Source organism: Podarcis raffonei, chromosome 7, assembly GCF_027172205.1.
Source record: "Podarcis raffonei isolate rPodRaf1 chromosome 7, rPodRaf1.pri, whole genome shotgun sequence".
NCBI classification, from domain to species: Eukaryota; Metazoa; Chordata; class Lepidosauria; order Squamata; family Lacertidae; genus Podarcis; species Podarcis raffonei.
In genome coordinates this window covers 86,782,978-86,796,011 of record NC_070608.1, presented here as the reverse complement: position 1 = coordinate 86,796,011, position 13,034 = coordinate 86,782,978, and the positions used below count along the sequence as shown (strand labels likewise).

Below are 13,034 nucleotides of genomic sequence, written 5' to 3'. Positions count from 1 at the left end.
ACAGGTATCAAAGTGTCCTGAACCACACACAGCTTTTTAAATATGAGAACAATCTGTAGAAAGCGTAGAAGAAATCATTTGGAAAGAATTTGCTCTGCTAACAGCAAGTTCCACTTTAGGATCACAGTTTTACCTGTTTCCTGAAATTTTTATGTCTTTAAAATGCCTTTCTACCTCAGTTAAAGGCCCTCAAGGCAGCTTAAAACATCATCAATAAAAACAGCATTTTTAAGTAATTAAAATAGTTTTGCAACACACACCACCTGGGCATATTTGACTGCACTGTCCATTTGATTGCCCAATGTTTTAGAAACAGTGAACTATCTGTTGATGGAAGGCCATCCTGACTCGGCCCCAGATACACTGACCAGATGTCTGGAAGCTGTGGCTGGATGGTTACATGGGAGCCGGCTGAAGTTAAATCCTTCGAAGACAGAGGTCCTCTGGCTGGGGCGGGACGATATGGGACTGAGGGGGCAACTCCCATCTCTTGCGGGGGTGCAATTAGTGCTAGCACCGTCCGTTAAGAGTTTGGGTGTAATCTTCGATACCTCCCTCTCTATGGAGGCGCAGATTGCAGCTATAACAAAGGCGGCATTTTTTCATCTCCACCAAGCTAAGCAGTTGGCTCCTTATCTCTCTCGCCCTGACCTAGCCACTGTGATCCACGCGACAGTCACCTCCAGACTGGATTATTGTAACTCGCTCTACGTGGGGCTGCCCTTGAGACTGACCCAGAAACTCCAGCGGGTGCAGAATGGCACGACGAGACTCCTTATGGGGTCTTCGCTGCGAGATCACATTCATCTGGTACTATACCAACTGCACTGGCTCCCGGTGGAGTACAGGATCAGGTTTAAGGTGCTGGTTTTAACCTTTAAAGCCCTATACGGCCTAGGACCCTCGTACCTACGGGACCGCCTCCCCTGGTATGCCCCACAGAGAAACCTACGTTCTGCAAATAATAACATCCTTAAGGTCCCAGGCCTCAGAGAGGTTAGGCTGGCCTCAACTAGAGCCAGCGCCTTCTCGGCTGCGGCCCCAATCTGGTGGAATGCTCTGTCACAAGAGACTAGGGCCCTGCGGGACCTGACATTTTTCCGCAGGGCCTGCAAGACAGAGTTGTTCCACCAGGCCTTTGGTCAGGGCGCAGCCTGACTCCCTCCTCTGGCAACCTGCACAGAATTTTGCTTAATCGGTTGCCATCAACTTGATTTTAATTAATTTTTATAATGAAATATTTTTAGAATGTTTGATTATTTGACTGTTTGATTATTTGATTGTTGTTAGGCGCCCTGAGCCCGGCTTTGGCTGGGGAGGGCGGGATATAAATAATTTATTATTATTATTATTATTATTAAAATCTGCAGCATAAGGGCCAAAATAGACTTAGCACTTACCCTATACAGTATAGAAATTAATAATAATAATTTTAATTCAAAATATGTCTGGGGGTAGTGGAAACTGCCTAAAATATGAAATTTAGCAATTTCCCCATATCACCACTTGGGGCACTAGCTGTCAAACATCCAGCATCCGAATAAATTATGAACCCATGTTTATAAAGTGCTCGTAGTTTGACAGATATTTTATTTTGAAATATATTCCTAGTAATTCAAAGGCCTCAGGACAGGTGTATCATGTGATATTGCTGTTTCCTAAAGGCTCTTTGAGTTTACTATAGTCTTCTGATGAGTACCATACGCGCGCACACACACAATCACAGACACACAGAGCGCAGTTTGATTAAATGACCTGGCCAAATATTTGCATACAATGAATTATGATTTCTCCCAGACATAGGGGCTAACCACAAGGCTGCTCCACTAGACCAATGACAAGGAAGCTCTGTTCCTTCTAATTAATATAACCAAGCCCGCCAACCTAATGTTTATTAATTAGGTCCATTGTTCCAATATGTGTTGTTAAAATCAATTCCATGTTCAAGTTTCTACTTTACCTAGTAACTACTCCTATTCTCTCACCTCACATTGGGCAGAACATGACCAAACCCTTTCTCAGATTTTGGCGGCCTAGATCAAAGTTCTCTCATCAGAAATCAAAGGATTCATTCCTTTTAGAACTATCTTCCAGGAAAACAAAAAACAAAAAAAGTCTTGTGGAACCTTAAAGACTAACCAAATAATTATGGCATTAAACTTTAAAGGTAAAGGGACCCCTGACCGTTAGGTCCAGTTGCAAACGACTCTGGGGTTGCGGCGCTCATCTCGCTTTATTGGCCAAGGGAGCCGGCATAAAGCTTCCAAGATCATGCGGCCAACATAACTAAGCCGCTTCTCGCAAACCAGAGCAGCACACGGAAACACCGTTTACCTTCCCACCAGAGCGGTACCTATTTATCTACTTGCACTTTGACGTGCTTTCGAACCGCTTGGCAGGAGCAGGGACGGAGCAACGGGAGCTCACCCCGTCATGGGGATTCAAACCGCCAGCCTTCTGATCGGCAGGCCCTAGGCTCAGTGGTTTAGACCACAGCGCCATCCCTGTCCCTTCATTAAACTTTAGTTAAGTTTAATACATGTACGGTGCCACAACCAACTTATCACAGTTACACCTCTGGAAATCATTACAATGGAAATCATCTTCCAGAAGGCAGATGGCAACCTCTGCTTACCTGCTTAAGAAAGCTGGAGGAGGCCATGGGCACAGCCAGGATTTATTTTAGGGGAACAGGCTTTATGTGGGGGCAGGGGCAGGGCAGAACTGAGATATCTTTGATGCAGTTGGTCAGTTAGTTAAGTATTTTTATTTATTTACTTGACGGGGGGCAGCTCAATGAAGGGGGCCAACAAGATGGAGATTGTCAGTCGCCAACCTGACATGTAGAGATCTCCACATGGTTGCAATTTGACCAATGCCAGTAGCAAAATGTTGAGGGATCCCTGGCGCTTGAGGGGTTTTGAACACTGCAAGAGCTTTGCTTTCAGTCCCTCTTCTCCTTTCCTTAGGTTCCCAAATACTGAGTCACTATTTTGTGCTCTTAGCATGTTTCTTGAAAAGTCTGAGTAGAGAACAAATAAAATACCTCTGTCCAACTTCCTAATTAATTAGAATAATACACTTTCCACCACTTCCTCACTGGCAAAAAGAGGTTTCCGGCAGAATATTTAGGCAGGGCGTTGGTCTCATTTTAAGGAACTGTATCTCAGTGATGAAGAAATGCTGTTTACTTGTCTCTACAGCAACCTGGCCAAAGTCTCCTCCCAAGGCGAGAGAGACTGCTGTCCTTTCTGCCAACGGGAACTCGCTGACTAGACCTGTGACACATAAACTGTGAGCGTCTGTGTGGGTGTGCCCACATTATCACAGGCAAGCTTAAAACCTAAGCTGCAAGCAGGGAGGGGGGATCCTACTGCAGGAAGGAGGGTGAGCAAGCGGAAGGTTCAAGGGCAGGCACCCCAAGCAAGGGAATTTTAAAAGTGCTCTAGAATACAGCTGGGTCTCTGAGCTCCTCAGCAACTTTTAAAAGTGAATAGAGCCAAGCTCAGTACTTTTCAGTGAGAGAGCACTTTGCAAAGCTTATACTCCTGAGGCATTTTAAAGGCTAGAACACGTTTGTGGCATCAGCTTCTTTGGACTACATTCCACTTTAGCAGAAGTTTTATTCTGAGGTGTGGGTGGGTGGAGAATATGTACGCATGCATGCATGTACAATACGTGCAATAGGAACCTGATTAATGCTGCACACTCTGCTGGGTCTAAAGGAGAACACAGTTACAAATGCCATGGTGGTGTGATTCATTATGCATTACATTTGCTGGAAGAGACATTCTGCTAGGAGAATACAGAGGTCATCCCTGGGTGGAAAGCACTGAAGACTGCCTACATGGAGAAGTGGCTGCAGAATCTTGGCACCTGCCAAGAGGTGAAAATCAGAGAAGCAACTAGCAAGTTAATCTGCAAACCACCCACCTGGCATTAGTCCAGCAGCTTAAAAGACAGGTGTGGTTTAAAAGGGAAACAGGTCCCACTAATTTCTTCATTCCATATCCAACTAATTTGGTGATGTGGTTGGTGTGAGTACAATTTGGAGTTTCACAGAAAGAAAGTGGAGTTGGGGGCAGAGATGGAAGAGTTGCCAACTTATCTTCTAGCCACCTGCAGCTGTGCCATAAACAGCAGCTTGATTGGACACAAAATAGGCAGGATCAACTGTTACTAGAATTCTGAACTTTTTATGAGGGAGAATAGAAAAAAAGATAATTTGTTTACACAAAGATGTTTTGCTAATTAATATGGGTGGTATTCAACTCAATTTTACTCAGAGCCAGAATGAGGCCACCGAGAAACAAATGGGAGGAATCAGTATGCTTGGTGGAATCTGCAAGTTAGATGTCAGGCTGGCAAGACCCTGAACAGCAGCCCTCCTGTAAGGACATGAGAGTACACTGCAACATTTTGCTGCAGATCCCATGTATCTGCACTCAAATAAAGACAGAACAATCCCAGAGCCAGTGTGGTGTAGTGGTTAAGAGCGGTAGTCTCGTAATCTGGGAAACCGGGTTCGCGTCTCCGCTCCTCCACATGCAGCTGCTGGGTGACCTTGGGCTCGTCACACTTCTTTGAAGTCTCTCAGCCCCACTCACCTCACAGAGTGTTTGTTGTGGGGGAGGAAGGGAAAGGAGAATGTTAGCTGCTTTGAGACTCCTTAAAGGGAGTGAAAGGCGGGATATCAAATCCAAACTCTTCTTCTTCTTCAAAAATCCTAAATTTGTTTCCAAAGGAAATGTATATTTTAATCTCACTTGTGGATTAGCACTTGTCTAGCCATGACCAAACCCATTTGACCTCTTGGTACTTGACCTCACATTTTAATCCTTATAAAATATATCCCCAAGGTTCAAAACCTTTAACATTTTTATATGTCTATATCCAAAGTAAAGTGCTGAACACAGATATTTAAATCTGTGATAGTGCTCCACCAAAATGAATCTCCAATTTTGCTAGTACAAATACAATGCTGCTCTCTGCTTCACAAGGGATCTTTGTGCTTCAATTAGGGATAAAGACAGAACCCAGTAACAACTAGATATTATATTTTCAAAAATGGGAGAACCACCATTATTTTGCCTTTGTCCCAGTCACCCTGGGTGAATCCTGCAGTCTGTCTTGTACCTAATGAGGCTAATCCAATTATATCTGCATAACTCATCCTGCATTCCACTTTAATACTGTTACAAACCACAGGCTTCAGGGGCAACAAGATCATGACCAGCTTTTTCCTCTCCTCCCCGCCCCCCCCCCAATTCTGCTTAAGATCCAGCCTGAGGAAGAGGCCTTGAGAACTAGAAGGCCTGCTCATGGTTTGCAACATTTTCATTGGTCCTACCTAATGAAGGTGTAAGCATAGTGTATTTTATTTTTCAGCAAGCTACTTCGTTTGACAATGTTGATGCTATGTGATTCAACTATCTGAAGTGATAATAGCTACATTTACATTTTGCCTTAAGTACTTTTTAAAAAACACTTAATACTTATTCCATCCTCATTTAAGTAAAGAGAAAGTAAACAAGCACAAAACCCAAAACAGTTCAAGGAATTATTCTTGAAATGTGTTCGCCATCTCCTTTCAGGTTATTTCTTGTGTATCCTTGAGATCAGAGGACTGCTAATTCCTTTTTCAAGACACACTCACAACCCTTTTTTTGATAACAACTCCCATTTGCTACAGGGGAAAAATGCTGTGCTGTTTACAATCTGCTTGGCTCACTTTTGTGACCTTATATGCTGATCCTAAATAGCCATTTTGGAGATCTGGTTTTAAACCAACGTATTTGCAAATCCAGGTGTTTTGCTTCCTATGAGTTTGTGGAAACTGAGGGACTAACCTCTGCCTAGAGCAGTTTACCTTCTCAACCACAACTCTTTCTGAAGGAGGTACTGGCAGGCAAAGGGAGGTGGGGAGAGCTTAGGTTGACCCTGAACCTCTACATCCAAAGGCACCGCTGACTGGAGTGCTCAGTTTTTTAAAAGCACCCGACTTAAGAGAAGGAGATCAGCGTGAGGCAGCCTTCTGGCAAGTGTATCTGGCAGGAGTGGAGCAACTCAGCCTCCCTTGCCTAAGGACTACATATCCGAGTAAGGCACAGACAGAGTGTCTTGTGGTTTGAAGCACAGGAAACAAGCTACCCACCCTTGAGCTGACAACTAACGGAACAAGCTGCAGTGATGAAGCAAATACTCAGGAAAAGGCAAAGCCTTTTCAAACAGTTGCACAGAAGAAATGGTCCCTGTCATGCATTTACAGGAGATAAAGAAAATGAAGACAATCCAATGACAATTGAGTCCTCTCACAAATAAACTAGATCCTCAGCTAGATCTTTGCCAGGAAGTCAAAAGGTGCAAGGCGAAAATTGCCTACAGGTTACTTAATGCAGGGATAATCAATGGGATGCCTAGAAGCTGCTAGATTCCAACACCAATCAGACCCAGTCAACAGGGCAAATGGTCAGGGAGTAGGGGAGCTGTTGTCCAACATCTCGAGGACACCACATTGGCTACCTCTAAATTAACACATGGAAGGAAAAACAAGCTCCAGTGACCTGGCAGCTGTATCATTATTATTGCAAAAGAGACTCTTAAGCGACCCTGTTGACTTTCGAGTTGAACTGAAGTGCTTCTTAGATGCAACCTGCCAAGTTCTCCACTCGGAGAAGTGCTGCTTCTCTTTGCGCTGGCAGAGAGGGCAAGAACATAAAGCCACAGAGTGTAGTTGTTTTCTTATCAAACTTCTAGCTTTCTTCTTTAAAGAAAGAAGCAGGAGTGGGAGAAACACCCATGGAATGGCGGGGGGGGGGGGCAGAAAATGAATACTATGTAAAATTCTTTTACCAAACCTAAGATTGCAATAAGAACATTAAATATATTATATACTAGATGCAGCCACCCTTGCTCCCCTTGGGAGCTCCTCGTAGCCTTTACCGATCCTGCTTCTCCTTTGCCTCTCCCTCATGTTGGCGGTACAAGGGAGGAGGGCAGGGAGGATCATAAAAGGCTTAGAGCTTCTCATGCCCTCACCAGTCCACCATTACGATGATCTGGCAGAGAAAATGCATGGGAAAGAGGAAAGCAGTCAGAAGCTGTAGCAAGCCAGCCTGGGAACTGGTGGCTGCATGAAAAAATTACAAGGCCAACTGGCCACCACTTGTGACTAGCTTCCTTGTTCCCAAGCTCCCCCTCCTGCCAGGTAGTGGCAGCAGAAGCAGCAGATCCCCAAGGTGAGTGGAGAGGAGGAAGATGACCAGTAGCAATGCATGCCAGCCTGGGGATCTGAATCGCAGGGGTCCCAGACCTGGAAGGCTGAAGATCCAGGGAAACTGGGGGGCTGTTGCAGCCTGTCCACAGCTCACCTAGGCTGCCTATCATGCTATAGTATGCAGCAGCACCTGTGTATGGTCCAGCAAACGCAGCATGATGACATTCTTATATTTTTATTATATAAGTGGAGCTCAGGGCAATGTGCAGCGGTACCTTGGGTTACATACACTTCAGGTTACAGACTCCGTTAACCCAGAAATAGTACCTCGGTGTAAGAACTTTGCTTCAGGATGAGAACAGAAATCATGCTCCGGCGGCGCGGCGGCAGCAGGAGGCCCCATTAGCTAAAGTGGTGCTTCAGGTTAAGAACAGTTTCAGATTAAGAACGGACCTCCGGAACGAATTAAGTTTGTAACCCGAGGTACCAGTGTACTACATAGTCAAGATAAAACATCTACACATCAGAATAGCATTCTGCTCCCACTTCTCAGGACCCCTGCCAGGTGCAAAGCACATCACATAAATATAAGGATGAAATCTTTAATTCAAAGTAAACTTTCTCAAGTCTCTCCCATGTGGCTTGAGAAAGCTATATTTGGAAAGCTGTCCTTCAACACCTAGGAGTAGTCTTTCTCTCACAGGAGACCCAATGAGGAGCATTCACTCTGCAGAAAGGAAGAGAAAGCTGAAGGCCATGAATCTCCACATGCCAGACTTATTACTGCAAACTAGTATTCTTGGACACATATTCACGGTCCCTTTTCCTTTGCAAGATCCACAAACAAGACATTCAGAAACTGTACAGAGAGTTCCACTTTAAAACTCCCTGGGGGAGGAGAAGGTATTTGAACAGTGACTCCTGAATGCCACCAAGGCAAAGGCAATGGGTGTGCACCTATACAGCAATTCAATCTCTCTCTCTCTCTCTCTCTCTCTCTCTCTCTCTCTCTCTCTCTCTTACACACACACACACACACACACACACACACAGAGTCACAAACACCTGCTGTATTATGTACCTCCAGGTCCAGGGGTCCTGAGTCAGGGAAGGTGCATGATAAAAATTAGCATATGGCATAATGAACCTGAAATAGATACACTATTTAGAATGCTTGGTCTGCTACAAGACAAAACAGATTCTTATTTGTTGATTTTAACACCTCAAAAGGGCTGTTGGGCAAGTTTTAAGGAAATATCTAGGTAAAAACCTAGGATTTATCAAGAGAAACGGGAAATAGATTTTGTAAGGTTTGTATCAAATAGCATATGGAGTTGGTTTTGGCAAACTGTACCTAATTTGACACCATAAAATAAACCTTAAGGAAAGGTTTGCATATTATTATGTTTAAATGATACATTGGTTAAACAGAATTTACACAACAACGAAAAACATCTGTTAGATATTATGGAATATTGGAGTGAAGCTGTTTCATATTTACTGGGAATCTCCTAAGAAAGTGTTATATCAGAAATCAGTTTTGATCTTCAGAAAACAAATGGATTTACATATCCAGGATGAATCTATAATCTTAATACATCATTCAAAACCTCAGTCGTTTCACATGTTAATTATGTGGGTGCATGCATGTTTTCAAGCATTTATTTCACTTGGTTTGGAAGAATCTGGGGCAAGCGACAAGCAAGAGGAGTCAATGGCTGTGCTGTACAAAGGCTATGTTGTACAGAGGACTTCCGGGTTGGCGCCATCGGCAAATGGCGGAGCTCCTCTGATCTCCAGAGGAACTAGCTCCGTGAGATCAGGTCCCGCGCTGCGGCGAAAGCGGGGACCCTCCAGAAATCACAGGCGGGTGAAGCCTGTGAACTTGGGGTTCGGCGGGCACCATTTGCGCCCCCCTACTCGCGGGGAGACCTCGATTTTTCGGGTCTCCGGAGCGAGATAGGGCGAGCGGCGCGGTGCTACGAACAGACTGCTTCTTTCACGGAGTGAAGCCGCACAGCCGTTGCCGGAGAGCGCTGACTTTTTCCTATGGACAATTTGATTCCAAAAGCAACTACCCGTGAGTAGAACTAAACGGAAGATTTTAAAAGAAAATAGGGTCAACAAGGCTTTTAGTTTGAATTGGAGGATTTAAAAGAACTAATTCAGCAGCTACGTGGGAAGGCTCAAATAGGAAGTCCGCCTTCCGCTTCTTGTATATAGATCGAAACAAAGACCCTACAAGCTAAAATCCTGAAAGGTCTTGATAAAGGTTTTATTATCCATCGTTTTAAAATGCAAACCCCCTTTTTGAAGACGTAGGGTGGAAGCTTTGAATTTAAGAAGCTCTATGAAATTGAAAAACCACAGCTCTGAGCCTGGGAACGGGCTGCCTTTGACATTTGGAGATTTATTTTAAAAGATTTTTTTTAGAATGGACTTGACAGTCACTAAAAATACAAAGTTCCTTTCGTCCTCTTCTGTTTTTCAAGATGGAGAAAAGTAACTTAAGTTGATACAAATGGAAACTGTGTCCCTCTAGTGGGAGAACTTTGATACTATTGCAGGACTGAGGCCAGCTGGAAAGATAACACTCTGGGAAACCAGAGACTGACCTTGAAATTCCATGGACGGAGGGCAGCTCATTCAGACTTCTTCTCCCTCTCTGGTCACTTTTATTATCCTTTGTTCTGTCCAGCCGCATGGCCGTTTGCCAATCTCATGTTACCTCATCCGGTCAAGCTTTTATTGCACCCATGCCATATAAGGTCATTACATTCCAATACCTTGTAAAGCTCAGAGTGCTGGTCACGAGGTCCGGAGGTACCCTGCAGTATTTACAAACCTCTGCCATGGCTTTATGACTCCCACAGAGGGGAAAAACTCATACTTGATGTAATGAAAATATTTTTAGGGATGTGACAACACAACCACATATACTTCCTTATAGTGTTTTTAAAAATTTAAAAAGTGAAGGTGCTGAAAACTTAATATGCAATTTTTTGCACACTAAAGGACTATGTTCTTACATAATATATGCACGCAAGCATACTAGGGAAAGTCACCCAAAAAAAGTTTAGGCAGGTTTCCCTAGAAAATGTCATTCCATGTGTGCAGTGCTTTAGTCATTTCAATTAGTAATATACTAAATGCATAATATATACAAGTTGAAACAAGCAAAGTCATCATCATCATAATATCTATGTGTATTACTAACTGAACAATGGGTTGCATCCAGTTAAATCACTGTGTGCATGGGGTGGCTTCTGCAGGCACAATGAAACTTGGTTTGCTGTGCAGCCCCTACTTCCCTAAATATGATCTGGGTGTTCCTCTGGGGGAGGAAGGCATTTTCCATTGCACCACAGAAGTTGTTCCATGTGCAAGGTGGTTTGGTTTAAAACAACCCAGTTTATTATTTTTATTTTTAAACTGAAACTCCATGAAAAAATACAGTAGTACCTCTGGTTACGTAACCCTCTGGTTACGTAAACTTCAGGATGCGAAAGCGGCAAACCCGGAAGTATTTGACCGGGTTTTGGCGTGCGCACATGTGCAGAAGCGGTCCTCAGGTTGCAGAAACCTCAGGATCCGACCAGACCTCCAGAGTGGATCCCGTCTGCAACCGGAGGTATCACTATACAGTAATAGGATGCTGATTTCTTGCGGGTAATGTGTAGATCATTGTAGGAGCTGGTGCACCACTGTGGATAAAAATCAAATCTGGCCTTTGCCATGAACTCACTAAGTAGCTTTTGGCAAATTATTCTCTCCCAGCCTCTCCATATGGCATATGGGAGATAATATGAACTTAGGGCACGCCATTATTGTAAAAATTGCAGCTAGATGATAATCCATGAGAAGCACTTTGAAAACTTAGAAGGGCTGAATGAATGTGTAAAAGTTATTAAGAAACTGCTCCTATTTAGTTGTTGTTGTGACACTCTGGATTAACCAGGTAACATTTCTGATAACATCTCAGTCATCTGTGAGCAGGGGCTGCAATATTTGTAATATATACCGGTACTTATTAAACTGAACATTACTAAATTAAAAACATAAAAATATATATGTGGCTGGTTTATTTAAGAAATGTTTAAGTGTGGAATACTCTCCTCAAGGAGACTTGCCTGGCACCTTTAGGCACCAGACAAAAACACTCTTCTTCTCCCAGGCCTTCGGCTAATTAAATAATCCGTGGCCTTTTAAATTGGGGGGGGGGCAGTGCATACCAGAAGGGACCTAGTTAAATGTTTCCAATAAAACTGGCAGAAGCATTATAGATAGAGAAGTCTTCCAAGCCATCAATGAAACATTTCCCAATGAAATTACAGTGGTACCTCTGGTTGCGAACAGGATCCGTTCTGGAGCCCCGTTCACAACCTGAAAGGAATGCAACCCGTGTCTGTGCACCCATGTGTTGCGATTCACCGCTTCTGCACATGTACATGACATCATTTTGCGCGTCTGCGCATGCGAGAGTGGCAAAACCCAGAAGTAACCCTTTCTGGTACTTCTGGGTCGCCACGAGACACAACCTGAAAAAACGTATCATGAAGCAAACATAATGAGAGGTATGACTGTATTGATATCTCATTCTTCCAGTTTTTCTATTAAGTCTAAAACATTTAAATAATGATCAGAGATACTTTTGGAGCAATTTTGCTACTTGGCTATAATTTAAACTGACAGAGATGGCAAACTTTATAGTCTACTACAGATGTCAGATGTGTGAGGTTCAAATCAGAAGTCCCTTTGATGCCAAGCAGACTATTCCTTGTGCCACACCAGACCATACCTCTCCTGATACTTGGAATCAAATGAATCAAGAAAGGCTCTCTCATATCACGGTCTTATATGTAATATTTCCAGAAGTGTCAAAGCTGTTGGAACAACCACCTTTAAAAAGGTGTTTTAGGGAAACTGGAAATATACACAATGCTTGCTTCCATCCACTTTACTGGAAATCAAGTCACCTAGTAACGGCTTAAATTTGCCTTCTGATTGCAGGCTTGTCTTGAAGTCATTAACCATACTTCCTGCTATGCTTTTAACAGGATGCTTTGGTTAAGAGCAACTTCCTTGTTTGATTTTGCTGTTCGTGTGAAGGGGAGAGTAAAACCTGACCTGGCTTAAGTGAGGATTGGATTATATGAACGTGACCATTCTGCTTATCTTGAGTAACTTGTACCACTTGATGTTTTTAAAAAATTTAAAATGACTTAAATTATATCCAAACAATTACTACAAAATATCCAGGGTTAAGGACTGGAGCACAAAGCTGTTACCTGACCATATATTAGTTTTTGCCTATTAGGAAAAGGAGAGGAAACGGGAAAAACACATCAGAATTATGGGTTGTATTCAATTCTACTCACAGTACACCCACTGAAATGAATAAACCTAAGTAGCCCATGTCTATTAATGTAAATGGGTCTACTCTGAGCAGGACTAGCATTCAATACCACCCCAAAAATAGAAGCCACACGTGCTACAGTGCAAAATCAAGCTGTTAATATTAACAGGCCTACAAACTATCTTCTCTATATAGGTAAAAGGTAATAGGTAAAGGACCTAATGATGGTTAAATCCAGTCAAAGGCCACTATGGGGTTGCAGCGCTCATCTCGCTTTCAGGCCAAGGGAGCTGGTGTTTGTTCACAGAAAGCTTTCTGTGGCCAGCATGACTAAACTGCTTCTAGTGCAACAGAACACTGTGACGAGTGCCAAAGTGCACGGAAACACCATTTACCTTCTCACAGCAGCGGTACCTCTTTATCTACTTGCACTGGTGTGCTTTCAAACTGCTAGGCTGGCAG

The 13,034-nt window shown here is 43.4% G+C and overlaps 1 protein-coding gene across 3 annotated transcripts in view; it reads right to left on the bottom strand.

Moving 5' to 3' along the window:
- DIAPH1 (diaphanous related formin 1) overlaps positions 1-13,034 on the bottom strand; it is an 81,265-nt gene that overhangs the window by 56,371 nt on the left and 11,860 nt on the right. The window lies entirely within an intron of this gene.